General features: G+C 37.8%; 1 long non-coding RNA gene across 1 annotated transcript in view; it reads right to left on the bottom strand.

Annotated features, from left to right (window-relative positions):
• Positions 1-24310, bottom strand: part of LOC122790311 — a 492281-nt gene that overhangs the window by 321119 nt on the left and 146852 nt on the right. Inside the window, exon 2 of the long non-coding RNA XR_006362985.1 lies at positions 6297-6368. This is a non-coding gene — a long non-coding RNA (uncharacterized LOC122790311). The remainder of the gene's footprint in view (positions 1-6296; positions 6369-24310) is intronic.

Below are 24310 nucleotides of genomic sequence, written 5' to 3'. Positions count from 1 at the left end.
TGTACCAACTAACACTTCTTAACTCTAGTTTTGACCTTCTTATTCAGACTTTCATTCTGTCCAGTCACACCTCCCAGATTACTGAAGCTGTTAACATGCCTCACTAGTTTCCCTTCTTTCTCAATTTTCAGCTTCTTTTGATTTCCCCATTTGTTTGTTTCCCTTTTTGTATAAATCATCTAGATCTGTAACCATTTCTACATGGTAAAGGTTAACTCTGCAATCTGCTTATAACTAAAAGGGGCTTCAAGATGTCAGCCTTGCTGCTTCTTGACTTCATGTACTCTCAACATTTGCTATACCTTTCTTCACTTTCTTCTCCGAGACATTGACCTCCAGCTATTCTGTTATTATTTGCCTTTCAAGAGACTACCTTCTTTGTGTCAATACCTTTCCTGATATTCTGCTCCTGACGAAGGCCATCATGTTCCATACTTAACTGTCTCAGATTGTAACATACTAGTAAAATCAATTGCTGCCCCCATCTTTCTATCATAATCATAAGACCTGAAACTGCAGGTCTCATTACTGCAAAAAAGAAACTGTTGTTAAAAGAAAGAAAATTCAAATTATGAAACTTGCCATTGCACCATTAAAACATTTTATCTAACATACAAACTGATTCTACCTATGTATACTTTTAGACATACTACTGCAATAACAAGAAGCAGCTCATACAGGTATTGATCGCTGTGTTTAGTACTAGGTGCTGCTATTGCCATATTTGTTTGAACAAACACTTTCTGCTAGGATGTACTTTGTATATTTGTGATATGTTGTAAACTCAACTGTGATTTCCTGTGTTCCTACAGCTACCAGATGCATAGCTCTGTAAAACTCTTAAACGCTACTGTGATTTCTTGTGTCTTTACTGATACCAATTGCATAGCTCTGTTATAATCTGCATTATACCCACGATTTACTGCATTTTTACTGCTACCTGGTGCATAATCTCTGTAAAAGGCTTCCTTAATGCATAGAATATTGTCCAGCTCCCCAGTCTTCTTACATAGACTGCTGCAATCTCACTCCTGACCTACATAGTTGATAGTACATACTGTATAGGCTACCCTGCACTCTATACCCACGCTCTCCCTCTCATTCGCTTCCTTATCTATCCCCCCTACTCTTACTTTGCCTGCCTCACCACACTCACCCACACACCCGCACCTCCCTCCCATTCCCTCTGCTCACCCCCTACTGCTCTATGCAAAAACTTACAGAACCTTTGCACCAGAAACAGGCAATAATGACCTTTTGTCTTTTCTTTTTGTTTCCATTCTAGCTCGCTCGGTCTAACAACAAGCTCCTCACTGTGTGGATATCCCATAGAGATCTCTGCAGTAGTACCTCCTGCTACCCTAGACCAAGGAATCAACTAATTTCTCAGAAATACATCTGTAACATCTCCCAGCACTAGTGCATGTAACCTCCAGTGGTCTTAGTACATTAATGGCATATAACCTAGACCACCTCTGTACTAGCACTCCCCATTAGCATGCACACTCACAGGGACACTCCCTCTCGCCTTGGCTATTTCTGCCTGTACTACCAGTTGTCCACAACTAGGTAGCAGCAGATATCTATAGCTCCCCTTACAATACCCTATCCATCACAAACAGTACAAACCCTCACGCTCTACAGCACCTGTCCGATCCAAAAGGGACCAAGCAGTGCCTCTCCCTATACTAACAGTCCGACATTTGAGACAGTAAGTGGTTTTTTATTTACATCCCTGCTCAAAGACTTGAACTGACTGCAGACTACACAATCCAGCCTAACATATTTATTCTCTCAAACATCAGAAACACCTCCTAATTTAAGTTGTTATTAAATACTCACTGATAGTTTTTCGCTCACATCACTGGGGCTCGGGGCTCTACCCACTCCATTCCACTACCCTGCTCCCAATTCCCACACACCTCCACTACCTGTACATTTATACATCCCCAACTCCTCCCAGAACCTCCACTCAACCAGTTAACATTTCACTCCGCCCTCCACTATCAATTATCTAGCTTAACATAATATAACCCACCCTCTCCAAAATGATGCCCCCTATCTCATCACATCTAACATTTCTAATATCCCTACTAAGCTCTCTCATTTGCCTTACTTACCTTACACAACCGCCTTACACCTACCATACTACACCCTCACATCCCACTATCACCAACCAGCTTACGTCTACTCCACCCTTCTCTACCATAACTAACAAACTCTACTCTTCTAATACAACACTACTATTCAAACCCAAAATTCTTCCTACCCCATACTCTCAGCACTCTCACCTCCAAACTCATACCAAAAGAAACACCTTTTCCAAACCTCTAACTCTCTTGCCTCTCTCAGCTACCTTACGATCATCCTTCACCAAATCTCCCTCTCACTCTCTGGCGACATTCAATCCACCCCTGGACTCAGTACCAACACAATACTCACCAACCCCCTCCCACACAACCCCACACACAAAAATCCCTGTATCTCACTACATTCAATGCCCAAAGCATCTGAAATAAAATTCTTAACCTCCATGCCTGGCTTTCTGACAATCACCCTGACATAACTGCCATTTCAGAAACCTGGCTTAAACTCTATATGAAAGATAACAACATTCTTAATCCAGACTAGCCAAATTATTTGCAATGACAGACTACACAAAAAAGGTGGTGGTGTAGCTGTTATCTACTTCACCTCCCATACCAATACCCCTTACACCAACAAGATTCCAAATTTTGCCAACTCTGAAATAACAATAGGGCTACTAAAAATCAACAACCACAAGTCCATATGCATAAGCGCCCTCTATATTCCTTAGGCAGGAATATCTAAATACTTGAAGATATCCTCTCCTGGTTTTCCTCCACCATCAAAAACAAAACCTATATCCTTGGTGATATGAACATTAACCGGGCCTATATTAACTATCAAGCCCCATCTAACACAATTAACCTATTCAGCTTCTCCCAACTAATAAACTCTCCAACCAGACTAAATAAAGATGGTAACTCTGGCACCATCAGTGACTGGATCTTAACTTCCCATCCCAACCTCATCTCAAAAGCTAGAATCCTCCCAGACCCTCTCAGTGACCATCTGCCAGCCTTCATTGACCATCTCTCCTCTCCCTTTCAAAAGCAGCACCACTACTACCAAACCCACAACCTCTCCTTTTTCAACCCTCATACTTTCTCTGAATGTCTAAAGTACACTGATTAGACCCCCCTAAGAACCCTACCCCTTGACAATGCCATAACCTACTTTAATGAGTCATTCTTAAAACTACTTAACCACCCAGCCCCCCTAAGAACCAAGCGCATTAAGTCCAATCCCTCCTCCTGGCTCTCAAAGGAAACTAAACTAACAATGCAGCTCAGAGACAAAAAATGGAAACAATACCAGAGAAAACAAACAACCCAACTCCCAACTACAACTTAAACAAATCCAAAACTCCGTAAAAAAACTAATAACAAAAGATTGCAAAGCTTACTACTCCAAACTCCAATCCGAGAACTCATCTAACCCAAAATAATTTTGGAACTCCATCTCCTCCCTCCTCCATCCAGGAAATAAAGAAAACCCCTATCCCAACACCAACCTCACAGATTTTGAAACTGCTGCTCAATTCAACTCCTTCTTCATGTAATACATAGCTAAACTGTCCTCCTCTTTCCCTCACCCCCCCACCCCCACCTACCCCCCTCATCCCCCTGGTCACATCCCTCCCTCCTCTGCCTTCAACCTAAAACCAATCCCCACAAATAAAATAAAAAGCCTACTCCTCAAACTTAAACCCTGCCACAACCCACCTCATAATCTACCATTAGCCTTCCGCAAACTATCTGCAGACAGCATAGCCTTTCCCATTTCTATCTTAATAAACAGATCCATCCAGGAATCCTACGTCCCACCTATCTGGTGCCACGCTTACATCATCCCACTCCATAAGGGTGGCAAAAACACAAATACCATGAATTTAAGACCTATTGCCATCCTCTTCCCTGTTTCCAAAATATTAGAAAAAGCTATCCGCTCACAACTAATCCCATATCTTACACAAAACAACCTCCTCCCCACTAAACATGGCTTCTGCCCAGGTCACAGTATCATGACTGCCCTCCTTTCCTTTCTTGAAGCCATTAACCTAGAATGCAACTCTGGCAAACTCATATCTACCCTGCTCCTTGACCTTTCTAAAGCTTTTGACACTGTCTCCTACCCCCCACTCCTATCTCAACTCTGCTCTCTCCACCATTCTCCTTTCACAATCGCCTCGTTCTCCAGCTCCCTCTCTGATCATCAACAAGCTATACAGTGGAAAACCTCAACCTCTCCCTTCCTAACGACCCCCACTTGGGTACCCCAAGGTTCTGTTCTTGGTCCTTTCCTCTTCAATATATTTATCAACAACTTCCACAGCACCATCCTTGAGTCCTCACTAATACAGTACACAGATGACTCAACAATCATCTGCTCAGCTTACTCCCCTTCTGAACTTCTGTTAAAAACTGAATCTGCCTTCTCTAAAACAGAGACCTGGATGTAAAACAATCCCTTCGCCCTAAATGCTACTAAAACTAAACTGATGATCTTTACACCTTCTAAAAACAATACAATTGACAAAAACTCATTTTCCATACTCAGCCAAACCAACACCCTGTATCCAGTACCAAGCTGCTCGGTGTCACCATTGATGAAAACCTAAAATTTGATATCCATATCAAATATGCCATGAAAAAACACCAAAAAGTAGGACTCCTGTACAGACACAACCGTTATTTCTACCCCTCTACCAGACAAACCTTAGCCTCCTCCTACCTTCTCCCCTTTCTTTTGAACGGCACACCACTGTTAACCACTCTCCAGCTCGGCATATAAGCCAAACTCGAGTCCTGCTACCATAAAATAAGCAAATTCACAACCAGTTCTAAATACTCAACCCACCACTGCCAGTCTCTCCTCACCCTGCAATGGCTCAAACTTCCCAACTACTTGAAATTCCTTCAGCTCACCACTGCCCACAAGCTCATCTTCAAACCTTCCAACTGCCCATCTCTCACTACTGCCTTAATGTCCTACATACCTAATTGATCTCTCAGATCAGAAAACCAAAACTTTCTACAAATCTACAAACCCAAACATCCTCCGGGCCAACTTCTTCTATCCTGCTCCATAGCTAAAATATGGAACTCTCTCCCTCCCCCATTCACAATATTTCTAATCATAACAACTTTAAATCTCACTTGTTCTCGCATCTATCTTCAAAATGGGCATGTCCATATCACTCTCCTACATAAGGCCCCCCCATGCCCTACCATTAATATCAGTACACCCCACTTTACAGTACTGGACAATTCTGCTACTGCACCCAGGATGACCTTATTAGATGCTATTATATCAAATGAAACTTATTTCTGGACATCCGAAATGTCACATCAAAATTCCATTACCTGTATTTTTTCTCTCAAGACTGTATATTCCCCAGTCCATATTATACTGGATTCCCAGCGTAACAATTGTGTTATACTGCTCTGCGTATTTTTATGCTACATTATGCTCTTCTTCATATGTATGTATGTATTACGATATTCTTGCCTAACAATAATGTATATACTATATGTTTGTATAATTGCAATGTGTTTTTGGAGCTTTTCTCCCTGTGCCTCCACTGAAAACAGGCTCTTCTTGGCCCAGTGGACTTCCCCAGTCATCAAACTGAAATAAAAAATAAAATAATAGACTTCTGCACCAGAGAAATGGGGGGAAAACTCCAAGGCACTTCAGCCTTAGACTTCGTATATATTTTCCTATTCACACTTGCACTTCTACTAATCCAAAGACTGCAGATACGGTCTTCAGTAATTCTAAAGGTGTCCCTTGCTTTCCTATGGAGCTGGTGTTAACTTTATTCCTACTTCTGTGCATCCCATCTGCAGTGCCCACACTTACATCACATTGTAACTTTGACATTTTACCTCTATCAGGACTGCTGTTCAGTGGGGATTATAACGTTACCAGTGTTCTACATTTGCTGCAGAGGTGCTACTCACTTTGTGTATACACCCATTCGCTCTGCTGCTAGTACTAGCTAAGCAAACACACTTATAACTAGCAATTTCAAAATAAAAATTAGTTTTAAAAATGCATTTATCTCAGTGCATTTCCTGTCACAGAGAGCTGCCAGTATTTGTTACTATCTACTGATTTGATAAAATGATTACTTTGCTGAAATCAAAACATATCTTTGAGTGGGAAAATTAAGGAAAAAAAAAAAACTAAAAGAATTCTTTACTTACCAAGATCAGTGGAAAGTTCACCAAGTTCTCTCTCAAGGTCCCGTAACTCATTTTCTAACATGTCATGTTCATCTGAAAAAAAAAGTATAAAACTAAATTTTCTTCTTATGGCTAGCCCTACCTGCCTGCTTATTGTAGACAAAGCTGTTTCCTGTTGGTCTTATATAAATCATACACCTTTGTTTTTTCATCAGTATTTAATGCTTACTGTGCTGAAGAAGAAGCAGGCTGCTATACTCAAAGTTTTTGTTGATATGATGTAGCCTGCTTTCACAACCAGACTTTAAAGTACACTTAACAAACAGTGCACATTTTGTACAGTGACTTACTCAGGCCAACTGTTTGATGATTTTGTCAGAAAAATAATCTAAGGGATTTAATAAAAATCCCTCCCCTCATGTTAAGTGCTGCACTAAAAAATGCCCTGTGTCAGCAATGTGGTACTAATGTAGCTAGAGACACATTAACCACAATGGCAAAATACATCATTATGAGCTATTCTGCATGTCTCTGAATATCTGTTAACTATCATGAGTTCAGATCAGCACTTCCTGTAGTAGTTAACAGTAGCTGTGGCCCACAAACCCCCCAGTCACTCTCCCACATGTAATACACATATTCAAACACACACACACACACACACACACACACACACACACACACACACACACACACACACACACACACACACACACCTGCTTAACCTATCCCCTCACTAAACCCCTTCTGCTACATCCCACTCAGACATGCACTCATACTTGCAGTCCCTTACATACACAAACGCACACACACCCCAACACCACCTTACCACTAAACTCCCTGGCACTAACCCTTACCATGATATATAATTATGGCCTTTTGGTCAGATTCATTACCTTGAGCAGCCAGGAGTGGCCATGTTGATTTATCCATTCGCTCAGTTGTGTAAATGCATTACTATAGGCAGTTCCAATGGGAGAGTACATGGCTAATTAGTATATGCCTCTCCCCCAGACTGCTCCACTAACATGCAGCACAGCCATGGATACAGCTCACTGTGGTGCTGCATGTCTTGATGCAAAAGCACCACAATGGGAATGTCTCTGAATATGAAAATGCTAGTGAAATGTATACACCTTGTGTGCACCTTGAGGTAACTTTTATGAATTCAGATTAAGATGTAGGGTCCCAAGAATCTTAGCATGGCTTTCTTCTAAAAATTACATTTAAATAGAATGGCATAAGAAGAAAAAGTGATAAAAGTTTTCAAGGAACATCAAGAAGTTGACATCAAATAAACATATAATTTCTTGAGAATCAAAGCAGAATGACTGGGATGTACAAATGTTTTATTACGGGCATAGATGACTTTATACCTGGGATAAAATTCAATATGGCTATCTGCAGTTCAATGGTATGCTGCCTCTGGAAAATGCAATACCATGGCTGCTTTCTACACCTACCCCATGTCTCATCAGGAAAAGATTATTCAAGATACCCCAAAACTCTTGCCATTCCCCCTGCCAACGGTGCACAGAAGGATGCTTTCAGTGCAGCATGTGCTTCTCCAGGGAGTTAACTTCCTGTACCCCAAAAGGACAGTTAGGTTTTACAAAGTACCACAATCCCAAAATTTCTTCTTTCATAACCTGTTGGCAGATCCAGCTGTAATTTTCTTAGCCAAGGACTCTATCACCAAACAGTTAACTACTAAAATGAACCAGCAAGATTTCATATATGAGATTTATAATTCACTAACAAAATTCCCAGACCATTAATGTATATTGAGGAGGGATTGGAATTGTAAACCCAACTAAGGACAGAACATCCAGAAATAATAGACAAAAATCCCAAACTTCTTTAGCCATAGAAGATTTAATGACTGACTTTAACTTAGTGGACCCATATAATTTAGACCAAGATAGCACCTCAACAAATAAATGTACCCCTCTTCTTGTTATAAATCCTGGTCCAGAATAAACTTTTTCTTAATATCTGAATATCTCTTGGAGTCGGAAGTCACATACAAAGTTGAACCCAGATCTCTTTCTAATCACTCAAACTTTTCTATTAAAATCGATTGCTCAAAGGCCAAACTTTATAAAGGTAATAATACAAATTGGTCACTAAACATAAACTTAATTAAAAAGGAAGTAATACAAGAAATAACAGACATCTTTATTCAATTAGAAAATCCTTTATTTAACACTGATATTCCGTATGATGTCCGGGTCTATATTATATGCTCGAAGTTTTAAAACTTTGACGGTCATATGATCGACACCATATGAGCAAAGTTTTAAAACATCAAACACATAATAAAAATAAACAAAAACAAACAAAAAAAACCTACCTGAATGCTCTGAGCAGGGGGGGGGGCAAGCACCCCCCACAACCTCCGCTATTTAAATATACCAACTCTGAGATTGCACTACAGTGAAGTAAAGGGAAATATTCCCTACGGCAATCTCTGTTGAAACTTTTGAGCTTTCGAAAGTTTGCTCATATGGTGTCGACCATATGAGACTTAAACTTTTGAAAGTTCGAGCTTCTGATGTACACCCATGACGTCCAATGGGGGGCAACTAAAGCAATAATTAGAAGAATACTAATAGGCATCACTCTACAAGAAACTAAACAAAGAAAAGAAAGCTAAATTAGAAAAAGAACTAGAAGAAACAGAAAACAAAATCCAAAACAATTACAGCACATAACTTGAAACCACTATGCTAAACCTGCAAACAGAATTGTACTCTCTACATACAAAACAATATTTCATTACAAAATTTCAACTACTCTCCAAATATGCAGAATGGTCCCAAGTCCCATTGAAAACATTAACAAGATTAATTAACATAAAACAATCATCTCCTAGAGTAACAGAAATAAACTATAAAGGTAAATCATTACATACAAATTTGGAGATTATTAAATCATTTGAGGAAATATGCAGAAGTTTATATGGCCCACAAAAACAGACTCCACCAGAAGAATGTGAATACTTTTTAAGTAATCTAAAATTCCCACACATAAACAATCAAGAAAGAGAACTTCTTAAAGCACATACAAAAGAAGAAATTAAATTAGCAATAGACAAATTAAAAATGAGTAAACCCCCTGGACCCGATGAATTTATGGCCGAAGTTTACAAAGTCTTTGCCCAGAAAATATTGAATATTCTACTGAAAGTATATAACTATATTAGAAAACATGGTATCACAGATTTGGACCAAAACAATTCCAAAACTATCCTTATTTTTAAACCTAATTCAGACAAGACAATTCCTTACAACTACAGACCTATTGCACCTATAAACGTAGACATAAAAATATTGTCCTTAATCCTAGCACATACACTTAAAAATGCTATTGAATATTATATCACCAGAGCAAAGTGGATTTATGAATAACAGACAAACATGTGATAATACCCTCACATTGCATGTGATCATCCAAATCCTAAAGAAAGAAAGAAACCCAAGATATGTCTTATCACTAGATGCGAGTAAAGCTTTTGGCAAAGTTAATCTAGACTTCCTGTTTAAAATGTTAGACTACTTTAATATGTCCCAAGAATTTATTGACATCATTAAAGTACTTTACAGATGCTCCTATACAACACTTTCAATAAACAAAATGAATTCAAATCAGATAAGATTTATTAATGGTACCAGACAGGAGTGTCCCCTCTCTCCCTACCTTTTAAAGCTTTACATAGAATCCCTCCTGCTCTATATAGGCCAAAAAATATTTCATCGTATACCAATAATACAGAACACTAAACTGAAATTTATTGCATTCACAGATGATTTAAACATTTACTTTGAACTCCCTAATACAGATCTACATAAAATCTTGAAATCTATTGAAGACTTTTAAACTATAACAAACTTTGAAATTAATTAATCTAAATCTTTTATTTCCCAATTAACCCTGTAGGCCACAAAGAATATTATTTCCCAAAATCCAAAATTAAAATAAACCACTCGCTCAAGTATCTGGGAATAAGATTCGAACACACTCATAAAGCACTAATGAAAGAAAATCTACAAAAAACATGGGCAACTATAGAACAGGATATTAGTACATGGAGAAACATAAAACTTTTCTTTTTATCTAGAGCAGCTATTATTAAAATGAATGACCCAGAATGCTACACCAATTCAATGCATCTAACCTTAATATTCCAAATGAATTCTTCCAAAGAATGAATGCAGAGCTATCTAAATGTATCTAGTACCTGAAACTGAACAGAATTAGCTACTACAAGCTAATTCTATCCAAAGGAAAAGGTAGAATTGTCCTACCAGATATTAAACTATACTACTAAATTATTTGCACAAACAAAATTATTCAAATAGCAAATTACATCTACAAACTACAACCACTCTGCTACAGGCCCCATGAGGAGCTCAGTGTCTCTTCAACCTAACACCACTCTAAGTATTCAGCTGCTGTGCCACCTTTATCTTGTATCCAACTGATGGATACATTGTTATAAGAAAAGCGCAGTCCCAGTGGATACATTGTTATAAGAAAAGCGCAGTCCATGTCTGAACTGTCTGCAAACACAAGCAGCTAAAGTTAACTTTGAGTATGTGTCTACGTGTTTGAGCTAATATTCATTCTCCCCTGGAGAGCACTCTGCTTTGGCTTGTAAACAGCCTCCCCCCCCAACCACATACACACTCATCTTCCATTTTCTCTTTTATTCCCTTCTGTTAGCAAATTGTATCCATAACTGATCAAATACTGTGTGTTTGTTAATTTAAATTGAGACCACAGTAGCCTACTGATACAGGTTATCCTGTTTTCCCACCTAAGAAATGACTTACAGCTTCAGAGCAGTCCTTGGTCAATTCTGATTGTTTCTTAAACACAAACTTGTCTTTGCTTGGATCTTGGCTCATTAGCAGCAGTACAAAAGAAATGGCCTGCTCACACCCTTGTTCTCCCCCTCCCCATTCCCTGTTTATTACCTTAAGCCAATCCCAAAGTTAATAAATATTACCTGTGGCAGGCACCATTTTTAAAACTATAACCACCCTTTGAGCACTTTATGCTCAGCCCTGCCATAAAACTTACTAAAACTGCTTGCACTGGGGCAGAGCTAACTGACAGTTCATGGAAATACAGGGTACCTACCTGAGTCTCCACATTCACTATCATATGTTCTCATATCAGTTTACTCTGTTTCCTGATTGTTTCCAGCCCCCTTTTAAGAGCAACTAACAGGGTCTCTGCCCACTCTGCTCCCCACCTTACTCCCATTTCCCACCTGCCCTCAGTGGTCCTACCTTTATTACACATGCAAACCCCTCCCATCTTTCCAACAGCCAACCACAGCACTAAACCCAATGCTACCTCCTCCATCTTCCCACTACTATCCCTCCTCCTCAGCTAACATGTATAAGCATACCATACCTATGCTCACTGCCTGCACTCTCCTTGCATATCTTACATCCTACCAAAACTCCATCATTCCCCCACTCAACCAATACCACTGTACTACTACTCACTCCACCACTCATGTCTCACCCTCACTCAGCTCCCCTCCCACCAACTCAAGAACCATCCCTATGCACCCCCCCCATATTAGATCAACTATATTACTCAAACAAAAAACATCCCTACAACTTAACATAGTAACCCACCCACCATACCTATTACCCACAGAGCACAATCATAAAGTTTCCCTAATAAACAAACACATTCAAAAACTAAGAAAACTAATAACCTCATGCATATCAAAACTAGCCCTAAGTGAAGACATCCTCCCCAACCCTGCCCCGCTATCTCCAACCCCATTCCTCATAATCAGACTAGAAACAACAACTTCTCCCAAATTGCAGCCAATAGAAAGCCAAGTGACCTCCTTCTACTAAGCCTAAATATTAGAAGTATATCCAACAAGGTCTATGAACTCCATGCCACCATAGACTTGTACTCCCCAGATATAGTCTTCCTGAGAGAAACCTGGCTAAAACCTCACATTAACAGTGAGCAAATCCTCCCTACCGGTTACAGGGATTCCTATCAGCAGACCGAAGATGCATGTTTTCGAATGTGTTTTGGTCGAACTGACAAAAGAGAAACTGCAAAATATTGAAGCGGCATGTAAGCGAATTTTTTCCCTGGGAAAGAATTTGTTTGGCCGCTTCGGTACTTTGCCATTTTCGGCACTGTAGTGCGGTCTCAGAGTTGGCATATTTAAGTAGGGGACGTGTGGGGGGCTCAGCCCCCCACATCGGGGGGTGGGGGGTGAAGCCCCCCACTTAATCTCATGTTTTAATCTGCTTTCTTTTTTTTTTTTGTTGGAACAGCAATTTTTTTCCCTTGGAAAAAATATCGCTGTTCTGACAGTTCGGTTTTGTAAGCTTTCGCTTACATGGGGGTCAATTAATCATTGTTTGCTTATCTAAGCATTTGGTGATCTAACATAGATGGCAAACTAAGAGTCAACCAGCTAAACAAGAAAGGAGGTGGTATAGCTATAATATTTAAACAGCATCTAAACATCCAGATCTTAAAATCATCAGCTCCACAAATAGGCAATGAAGAAATAATATATACCAACCTCAAAATAAGCCAAAATAAAACCATCAACATAATTGGATGTTACTTCCCACCTGGCCAAAACATCCACTAGAAAACCACCTCACTGGACTACCCACCATCTTCCCCAAGAAACTATAATTCTAGGTGATTTCAATATTGACTGGCAATCCTGTTCTGGCAACCATCCAACTCATCATCTAAACCTTCATGGCTTCATCCAGTCGCCAACCAGGATAAATAAAACCTCCAACAATCATACTACCCTGTACTGGATACTAGTCAGTAAGAGCCCCCAGTCATATATAGCAGGCTGCTTATCGAATAGCCTCAGTGATCACTCCCCAACATTCCTACTCAAAAAACACCTATATCAAGTTAAACCTGTCATCTATCGTCAAATATGTAAAAAACAAAACTTTAACCCACTCACATTCATCTCATCCCTCAAATAATGTAACTGGCATCCTCTAAAGTACCTCAGTCTTGATGACGCAGTTGAATTTTTTTAATGCTACCTTCCTGAGCATCCTTAATTACCACACTCCCATAAGACTTTCCAGAACCATCATCTGCTCAGCCCAGTCCCTACCCAAACTGCAAAAAGTCACACATGAAGCCATTTCCTCTGTTGAAACTTGGTTATCCGATGCCCAGTTAATACTCAACCCAAACAAAACTAAACTACTCATCTTCCAACCCACCAAACATACTCAAAACAACTCTCACTTTAACATCACAGCAAAAGACAACACCACTATACACCCAACAGAACACACCAAATTGCTAGGAGTTGAAATAGACAATAAACTAAAATTTGACATTCACATATCCATGACCATAAAAAAAGACCACAAAAAACTAGAAGCGTTATACAGAAATAAGCAACATCTCATCAAAGCAGCAAAGATTTCAGTAGCAAATTCCCACCTTATCTCCACCCTACTTTATGCCTCTCCAATATATACCAACCTAAGGCAATGCGATCTTAACAAGCTAGAGACCTGCTACAACAAAATTGCCAAATTCACCACAGGGGTATCCTATCGTAGTCACCACTGTCTCTCACTTGCTGAACTGGGCTGGCTTGAACTCCCTCACCTCCTTCAATGGTATCAACTCTCACTTGCCCACAAACTAGTAAACCATCCACTAAAAGTCCTATCCCTGCAGAATCTACTCCAACCCTATCGCACCACCAGACTACTAAGACCCAGCAACAAAAATCACTTACAGGTCACTAAAGCAAATAATTCTGCTGGTGAAGCACTATTCTCTTTTGCCATAGCCAAATTACGGAACTCCCTCCCACCCACAATTACCTCCATACCATCATGCACCCACTTCAAAACATTACTAAAAGCGCACCTAAAAACCTGCTGGCTATGTCCTTGCAACTCCCCCTCTAATATCACCCACCCCATCCACCCACTACCTTTCTTTCCACCCCACTAACTACCTTGATTATAGTAAGCTTGGATGCTTATAAGCCTAACTACTTATAATACAGCAGGAAATTCTTATTGTAACAATTGTTAATGTCTGTTATGTATGTCGCAGATGATAAAGATTCTAGTTGTCTACTGATGTACTATGTTTTTCATCTGCAACTATGTTTGTAATTTTTAATTGCTATGTTTATCAAATTGTTAATTGCTGTGTAAATCCAATGTAACTGCTGTCTGTATATTTTAACTGTGGAGCTTTTCTCCCCAGGCCTCTGATGAAAATGGACTTACGTCCAGTCGGATACTCCCGGTCAACAAATGTAAATAAATACATAAATAAATAAATAAACATATATGTCAAGCAAAGTTCTTCATTAGCACTCTTCAAGAAAAATCTTGATGAGTGGATGGGAAATAGGAAATAAACCCTGGGGATCACTTCTGTGTCTCTGCTCGGCAGTGGCACAGGAAAATAACTTTCTTGGGTGGTGTATGCCAGGAAATCTTGTTGGCTAGGCTTACATAGGCCCTTGGGCCGATAGCCTAGTACCTACCTATGAACCTATGAACCTATAAATGAACAGGTGTGGTCCCCACTATGGGTAAAGATATGGTTTGAACATACTAGAATCCAAAATATAAATCCAAGGTCACTTCCTTTTTATTAAACAAGCAACTATTAAAATAATCAAATCCCGCAAACTGGCTAAAAGTAAAATTGGTGTATTTCAAAGCTATTAAATTCCCTAAATCTAAATCATAAAATTCCCTAAATCTAAATCATACCCTTGAATTGCTACAACCAATATACTTAAACCCGAATATTAAAATCAACAACAATTTGATACATTTAAACCAATATCCTTTAATAAAAAAACACTACAGTATGGGACTTCTATAAATAAAAGGGGCACTTGATTGAAGACATTAGGAAAACACTAAATTTACAGAAAAATATGATATTATACTAAGCAAAAGTAAAGTCCTAATTAATACAATAATGCAAAAAGTAAATATAAATGAATCAAATATTACTGTGGCTGAAATTACTTTGAAAGGCCTATCATACAAGGAAAAAAATGTTATCTAATGTTTACAAGTTAATTTTCTCAATTAAATATCAATCTTCCACACTATATTCAAATTACTGGAATGGGGAAAACAAAAACATCACCACGAAACAAAAGCTACAGGAATAGAGAGCACTATCAAGCTTACTCCTTTCAAAAACTTAATTTATACTCAATTTGTGATTAACAACAATGCATATCTTACCCCTATGACACTTAATAAATTTAATCCAATTTTTTGCCATATTGTCCATACTGTCCATCAAGAATTGCGGCTATACTACTTGTGTTCTGGATCTTTATAAACTGTGGTGCACACTAAAAGTTAAGTTAGAAAAAAATGGGATACAAAGAAATCATCACTCTCATGGGAGCTCGTGATTTTTCACATAACTCCACAAAGCCTAACCAAACTAAACAAACATGTATTGATCACTGTATTTGCATTAATTAAGCTATATATTACTCAAAACTGGCTTGACCGAACTAAGTTACCATGGAGCGGTTTTAAAACTATGGCTGTAAAACATATATCCTCTCATAAATTAATAACACAAAAAATAAAAGCAAATGTTCCTACTACCAGAAATACTGGAATCGTCTAGACAATATACTAAAGGATTATGTAAAAAAAGAAGTGTTTAAATGCAAAGAATAGTATTTTAAATCATTTCATCAAACCCATAATCCCCCAAAATATAAATAGAAAGTAAACCAATGCCTGAATAGTGTTAAACTATGTTTTCTTTTCCTCCCTGCCTAAACACTGAGTGAATATACCCATGGTGGCGCTATGATATAAATAGCTGTAAATAGTTATGTTATTACAGCATATAACCTTTACTTAAAAGTGTGCAAACAAACTCCTATTTCTAAGAAGTCCATTAGCATACAATTGTAATCAGCATGTATGACATTATATGGAAATACTATACTGTATGCACACTGACACGTGCTTTCTTTGCATTGTTCTCAACTTGTACTGTATGCAAATGCATATTACTATGTCTTAAAAAAGAAATAAAACAGTATATTTGAAAAAAAGGACTGAAGGGAGTTTGATAGGTGAGGGGAAAAAGTCTATACATATTCAGAATTAGCCTTTTAGACCACTTATTTGTCAGGCTCATATATTAAATATTTGCTGGAAACCTTCCTCTGAGGTAACATCTTCTTTAGTCACCATGGTTTCTTCTGTATCTCAAATAACAAACCATTCCTTAAAATATTCCTATGGTGCAGGATCACAAGGTTGCAGCAGGGTCAGTGATACACAGACAGGTATAACTTTGGTCTCAGCACTTTCCTGACGATGTAAATGCATAGATACTTAATGCTTCCTTAGGCAAAAATTTTTCAATCATCCATCATAAAGTGTAATAGGAACTGCCTATCCAGTCCTGGGCCCTTTTTTAGGATGTCCTTTAAACAATCGCAATAGAAGTACAGGAAACAGCAGTATAAAAAAAGTGACATGGAGATATAAATAAAAGAAGAGGTGGAACTCAAGTTTAGTCCCTGAGCAAGAAAACTGTATAACTATCTTTTTCTCCTACTCCCCTCCCCATCCTGGCCACCCTCACAGTCAAACAAAAAAATATGTCTATTTCTCTCTTTGGGGACAAATCATTGCATATTTCTAGGTATTAGAAATAGTCTGGAATGGATACAAGTGGCAATGGAACTATTTTCCTTAAATCTTGGTGTTCATCTTTACTCAGGAAACTCAAACTCATCTCTTTCCACTCGTCCTTTCCCATATGTTATGCTAATGCATCATAAAACCAGTTCCAAAATCTAAACATGGCTAATACCAATAAAGCGATAGAACCTGGAGACCTGTTTTGGACATGTTGTTTCTCAATCTCTTAATAAAATGTTCTCCCGTCAGATTATTTTTCTTCTTATTCCTCCCTAATACTTTTTGTTTTTCAGAGAAGTTATTAACACAAACCCATTCACAGAGACTTTCGATGCTTTTTAAGGTTTTCTGTTTCTGGTTAACATTTTTGGTTCTCTTCTTTACCCTTGGGTCTTTCTATAGCCAAAATGTAGTCACAAAACATCTAGCTCCAGCACCTTTTTCAGACTTCAAGGTATTCACATTTTCTCCTACTTGGATGATTGCCTTACATTTGCCAACTCTGTACAAAACAGTCAAGAATCCCTGTTTTTCTTTGTCAGAAAATTGTTTCAAAACCTAGATTTTCATCTCAGTCTGGAAACGTCATTTCATTCTTCTCACAAAATGAAATTTCTAGGTCATCTTCTAGATGCATCCCAAATGATGGCTTATTTACCACCAGAAAGTCTGCATTTTACCACATGCAGTTCTTACAGTTTTCTCAACTAACAGTGACTACTGCAATGGATTATTTCATGATTCTGGGTTACATGGCTTCCACTACCCTAACAATTCCAATAGCTAGATTAAATGGAAGGAACATACAAATGTTTCTCAAGACAGTGTGGCTTCAGCACCAGCATTCATTATCATTTCCAATACCAATGCTAAACTTGGAAGGAACTTTTATGGTCAGCAGTCAAGACTGTACTGAGTCCAGGACTTCTAATATCCCCTCCAACCCCTTTTCAGACTATTACTAAAAATGCATCAGATTTCACATTGGGGATACTTTCCAAAGGATTCAAAGTATAAGGAGTTTGGAACCATTACCTCAAGAAAAAAAAAACATAACAATATGAAATAAATGATGACCTTAATAGAAGCTTTGAAGACCTTCAACCATTTGGGGCTTCCAAGACCTATATTATTAATAACAGACAGCACCACAGTGATATGGTATATAAACATACAAGGTGAAACCAGTTCTTAACCCTCATGCAGACTAGCCATGATAGCCTGGGAAATTGCAATTCAGCAAGTCTCTCCCTTCAGGCTACTTATATTACTTCAGGACAGAGCACAGTGCAGACACACTAAGCTTATCCAGAACAGACCCCAATAACGAAAGTTACACATCAGGGACTTCCAAGAGATTATTCACATGCAGAAAACTCACCAAACAGAGTTATTTGCCTCCATTTCCAATAGGCAGTTAAAGAAATTCTGTTATAGGACACCATGAAGAAAGGTCAGGAAGAGATGCCTTTTCATTCTTAAGGCTAGGAATGTTATTTTAAAGATGCAAAATGACTCTCCAAAAGTCATCTTGGTAACCCCCTTTTTGCACAGATAATACTGGCTCTCCCTTCTCAAGAAAATAGCCAAGGAAATTTACCACAAACTTCTCCACAGAATGACTCTGATCTTACAGGTCAAAGGATCACAGATTCACCCAAGCCTGCAGAAACTTCATTTGACTGCTTGGATGATGGATAATTTTGATCCAACTAATGTAGCGTTTCTCTCAGAATCTGCAGGTATTAAATGAGGCTAGGAAACCTGCCAGTAGAATAGTCCTATTTAGCCAAATGGAACATATTTTCTAGTTGGAGCCATAATAATAACCAGGACCTATCCAAGACCGAACCTTCCCTTGTTCTCCACTATCTCTGAATTGCTCATATCAGGCCTTTCTTATTCATTAATAGAAATTCATCTTTCACCTATTTCTGCATGTTTGCCCATAGATCCCTCTTTCTTTATTATCCCAGGTAAAGCATTTTTTGAAAGGGGTATTGTATATCTCCCCACCTCAAAAACAGATGGATGTTCCCAGGGATTTAACAATGTCTTAGAAAAGCTTCCTTTACCACCGTTTGAAGCAGCTCATCAAGCCAATTTGTGATTCTTAACATGGAAAATTCTTTTACTCACTGCTTTGACCTTGGAGAGGCAAGTCCTGAGTTACATGGAAAACTCTTTTACTCACTGCTGTGACCTCGGAGAGGCAAGTCCTGAGTTACAAGCTTGGATGGTAAACCAGCCATTCCTCATATTTCACAGGAGCAGGATGACCTTAAGAACTAATCCTTCCTTCATGCCTAAAGTGATCTCAGACTTTAATTTCAGTTAATTCATTCAACTCAGTGTTCTTTCCAAAATCTAAAAAGAGTTAAGAGCAAATCTTACATACTCTGGATGTCCACAGACAGTTCAAGACACTGCACTGGCAGAACAAAAGACTTAAAAATCTTCACATTAGGCCTTCATCCCTTTTGATGGAAAGAAAATGGATAAATAGTGTAAAAACTAACAATTTCTAAATGCTTATCACATTACATATATTTTTGTTATTCATGCCATAGTAATTCCCCAAGTGGAAAGACTAAAGCCCTCTCTATCAGAGCTCTGTCTACCTTTAAGGTATTTGGGAAAGGGGTGGACTCTAGAGCTATTCTAAAGGTGGATATATACATGCTTCTGTTTACACCTTTACCAAACATTACAAGGTTGAAACATTTTCCAGGGCATAAGGAAGGCACACAAAAGCTTACATATACTGGTCAGACAGCCAATCGTTTTCATGATACACCAACATAACAATATGCTACCATAGAAGTGATGTACTGGAATATGTACTGTTATGGTATGTTTACTTACACAAGTATACTTTATTTTTTGCCTATATAGCCATGTTATTACCATCTCTAGTTCTCATATTCTACCAGAAGCTTCTCATTCTCTGCACACCACAAAATTCTTTGCCACCTCAAAGCTCCCTTATTTAAACAATTGCCTCACACTCAGATCCCATTTTCAACCTCTCTCAATCATTCTGCCCTAATCTTGATGCTTTTTGAAGCAACACCATGAAGCAGTGAGTTTAATGCAAACTAAGAGTGAGAGCACTGACTCTGGTGATGCTTTTTACCAAGGTGTAATACATTCACCTTGCTTCCTAGCACTACTACCATAATGTTACAAGGAGAATATTAAATAAAATGGAGTGTATTGTCGCTCTCCAACTAGTATACCATCATAAAATGTGATTATTATGAACTAAGAAAGGGTGCACTGATCCTCACAATCTTCTCCCCCCTATAATGCGGTGTAACACCAATATCATGATAAGGTTAATATCAAAGAAGACAGGATGTAATATACTCCATCCCACACTGCTGCTTCCTAACACCAGTACTAAGATCCAATGGGGTTATTATGAGCTAAGACAAGATGTTCTACCGCCAGCCCACATTTTCTGTTTTTTAACACTAGTACCAATATTTAGTAAGGTTAATATGAACTTACCATGATATATAATTATTAATATGAACTACGAGAGGGTGTACTGACCCCACCCCATAATGCTGATTCCTAACACTAGCATCATGATATTGTGACATTTGTATTGATCATTTGATTCTCCCCACAATGCACTGGTATCATGATGCAGTGTAGTTAATATTAACTAAGAGAGGAAACATTGTCACCAACCCTAATGATGCTTCATAACACTAATACTGTGACACAGTAAGGATAATATAAAATAAGACAGGATGTATTAATTGTTTCCCTGTTGCTACCTACGACAAATGTCATGACATGGTGACATTAATATGAACTCAGTGTGTATTATCCCTCCAGTAATGCTTTCTAACACTAGTTCCAGGATGCATCACAGATAATATGAATTAATATAGACTGTACTGTCCCCTGCAACAATGCTTCTTACTACAAGTACCATGATTAAGGGATGCTAATATGAATTGATTATGTGGCACCTCCTTTGTTCATAGGTTCATAGGTAGGTACTAGGCTATCGGCCCAAGGGCCTACGTAAGCCTAGCCAACAAGGTTCCCTGGCTTATGCCACCCAAGAAAGTTATTTTTATGTGCCACTGTCGAGCAGAGACACAGAAGTGATCCCCAGGGTGTATTTCCTATTTCCCATCCACTCATCAAGATTTTTCTTGAAGAGTGCTAATGAAGAACTTTGATTTAAATAGATGGGTAGCCTGTTCCAGAGTATGGGAAGTCTCTGGGACAGGAATCTATCTCTCCAGCATGTTCTGTTTATTCTGGTGACCAGGTTTAGCTCCCTAGAGCATGTAGCTCAGAGGGATTGAGATTTCTTTAGGTATAGCATGCCCAACAGCTCTGGGTTTGACATAGCTTTATATGTTAGGCAGAGATCACCTCGGAGTGTTGCTTCCTAATTCTGTCCCTGGAAAGTAGTGTGGTTACTATGAACTAAGACGAGACATTCTGAGCTACAAAGCACCATCCCTGACCTTTCAAACTAGCAGCGTAATGCAGTGAGGTCAATATGAAGTAAGATATGGTACTTAGCAATATATACACCACTTAATGACAAAATAAAATGGGTATATATTATTTAAGAAACCAAATTACATTGTTTCTGACATGAAAAACTCTCCTGGTACCTTGGCATTTTACAATTAAGAGCGTAACACATTTTGCACCATTCATTGCTGTTAAAGTAAAAACATTAATTAATTAATTAATTAATTAATTAATTAATTAATTACTTAATTAACTTAATTAAACCAATTAAAATACCTAGTCCCTAGATGATTATCTACTTTAATGAAACATTTCTAGGGATCTAAAACTCTTTAATGCCAATTTGTAGAAAAGAAATCAAAAACTACCCATCCTCATGACTAACTACTGAAACAAAACAACAAATTATGTAGAGAATAAGGCTTTGACAATCTGAAAATGACATCAGTATCCATCACTACTGCAAACTACTGATCTCAGAAACAAAATTAACAATTTAATATGAACGTCAAACCAAATCTATTGCCACAAATTCCAAATGTCCATTTCAAAGAATCCATAAATTGTCTAGAACAATATCCAAAAATGATAAACCCAAAACAAATACTCAGCAAAATCCCTTAGCAAATGTGTCAAATTATAGTATAAACTCACATGTTAGACAAAACATCATTTCTCTACTACAAAAACAAAACAGTAACCGTAGTAATGATAACTCTGATACAACCCAGCATAATTCTATCATACAACCCATCCAATAAAGCAGATCACAAAACTCCTAAAACACTCAAGCCCACCACTGTCAGCCCTGATTAACTGCTTCCGTAACAGCTCAAAGATGCTACCAACTCAAAAGCCTGTGGAACAGCAATACTTATTAACAGGTCTATAACAGAGCGGTATTTTTCCACAACTAAGGAAACAATCATAGATCATCCCTATCAATAAAGGGGAGTCAAATCATGCCATCTCCAACTACAAGCCCATTTCTATTCTAGCTTACATCTCAGAAATACTAAAAAATGCATTAATGAGAAACCCCTCAACCACATAATTAACAAAAATCTTTTGTCATCAAGTCAACATGATCTCGAGCCATGTCACAGTACAAATACAGTCATTCTGTCATTCTTAAATGCTATTAATACTCACCTGAATCAACACTCAGTTAATGCTGCAATCCTTCTCATCCTCTCAAAAAACTCTGACACTGTCTCTTACAAACTGCTTAAAAGAATAGCCCAATTAAACTTTGTCAGCTCCACACATACATGGTTCAATACTTAACTGTCCTGCAGACCCCAGTCTTTAAAGTGAACGGATTCATACTCAATTTTCACTACTACCAGAGTAGGTAAGCCCTAGGGATTTATCCTTACCTTATTCTTGGTTGCCTGTTGTTCAGTATTTTTAGCAGTAGCATCCACAAAGTAATTACCTTACCCATTTCACCATATGTAGTTGATTCTTCTCTGATACACTGCTGCAACTCTCTTATTCATGCAGAAGAGCAAACTCAGCTTTCCTTCTCTAGGTCTGACGTTTGGCTAACACAATAACAATTAATACTGAAGTACACCCCCACAAATAATGCTCTTCATCATCATTTCATCTTACAAAATTACTCCACATATAACTATGAAAGCAATCAATTACACAATCCTCAAGCAAATCAACCAAAAAAAATGTTTGCTATAGTCATAAATCAACAACTTAAATTTGATAACCCTATCAACTATGCACTGGATAAAACCATCCAAAAGCTAGAAATGCTTCAGAAAATCAAACCTTATCTAACAGTTCAGGCCTTGCTACAAACAATGCAATTTATCTTGTAAACAACACTACTTTATACTTCTACAGTACTGACAAACCTTCAAATGATCCTTCTAAATAAGTTTGAATAATGCTAAAACATACCTCTCAGAATCCATACGAGTATAGTCATCCAACAATTTATTTTTTAATATTTTTACTGAAACTTTGTACATGAACAAATACATTAACACAGTAAAATAAGTCATTTTCACAAGTCTCTGCATCGGGTGTTGCTATAAGCACTGCTAGAATTCAACCATAAAATCATCACAGAACATAGATTTCAAATTTATCCTCTGTATTTTGTAGTTATTTTGCTTATTTTTATCTTAATAGTTGGCATTCTTTAAATTAAGACATAATCTAGTTTTACTGGTTCTTTGTAATCATTTCCTGGCTATTATTAATACGCTTCAAAGAAGTAGAATGGATACTTGGGTACACAGCCAGGAACTGAAGCATTAAAGTAAACCCAAACTATATTTAATAGGAATTTATCAGTATCAGTGCTTCTAAGAACTATTATTTTTCCCACAAGGTAGTAGAACTGTGCAATGATGGACCAGATGCTGCCAATCAGTTTTGATTAAGGATTGACACATCCAAACCCAGTACCTTCCTTTTTGTATATAATTTCAATTGTATGTGGAACAGCAAATGTATATAAACATTTCCAATGGAATAATCTTGAAAAAAACTTTTGAGGATATAAAAATAATTTTTATCTACTATAGTTAAGGTTGAGTCATGCATTTCAAGAACACAATCTCAATAGTTATCTTTGATATGGAATTTATAGTGTTTAATTGTTTTATATATTTTGGCTAAATATATATGATCACCCTCTCTCACCATCTGTTTCAAAGTTATTTAGAAAATGAAGAATAAATGGATATTCATTTTAATTGTATCTCATATGAAGTCAACTTTAAAATTTATGAACTGTATAAAGATTTGCACTACAAGTCACTTTTCAATATTCAAATTATATTT

This window comes from Protopterus annectens, chromosome 16.part0 (assembly GCF_019279795.1).
Source record: "Protopterus annectens isolate FY-2018-M chromosome 16.part0, PAN1.0, whole genome shotgun sequence".
NCBI classification, from domain to species: Eukaryota; Metazoa; Chordata; order Ceratodontiformes; family Protopteridae; genus Protopterus; species Protopterus annectens.
Note: the sequence above shows the minus strand (reverse complement) of the source record. Positions and strands in the feature narration are given on the sequence as shown.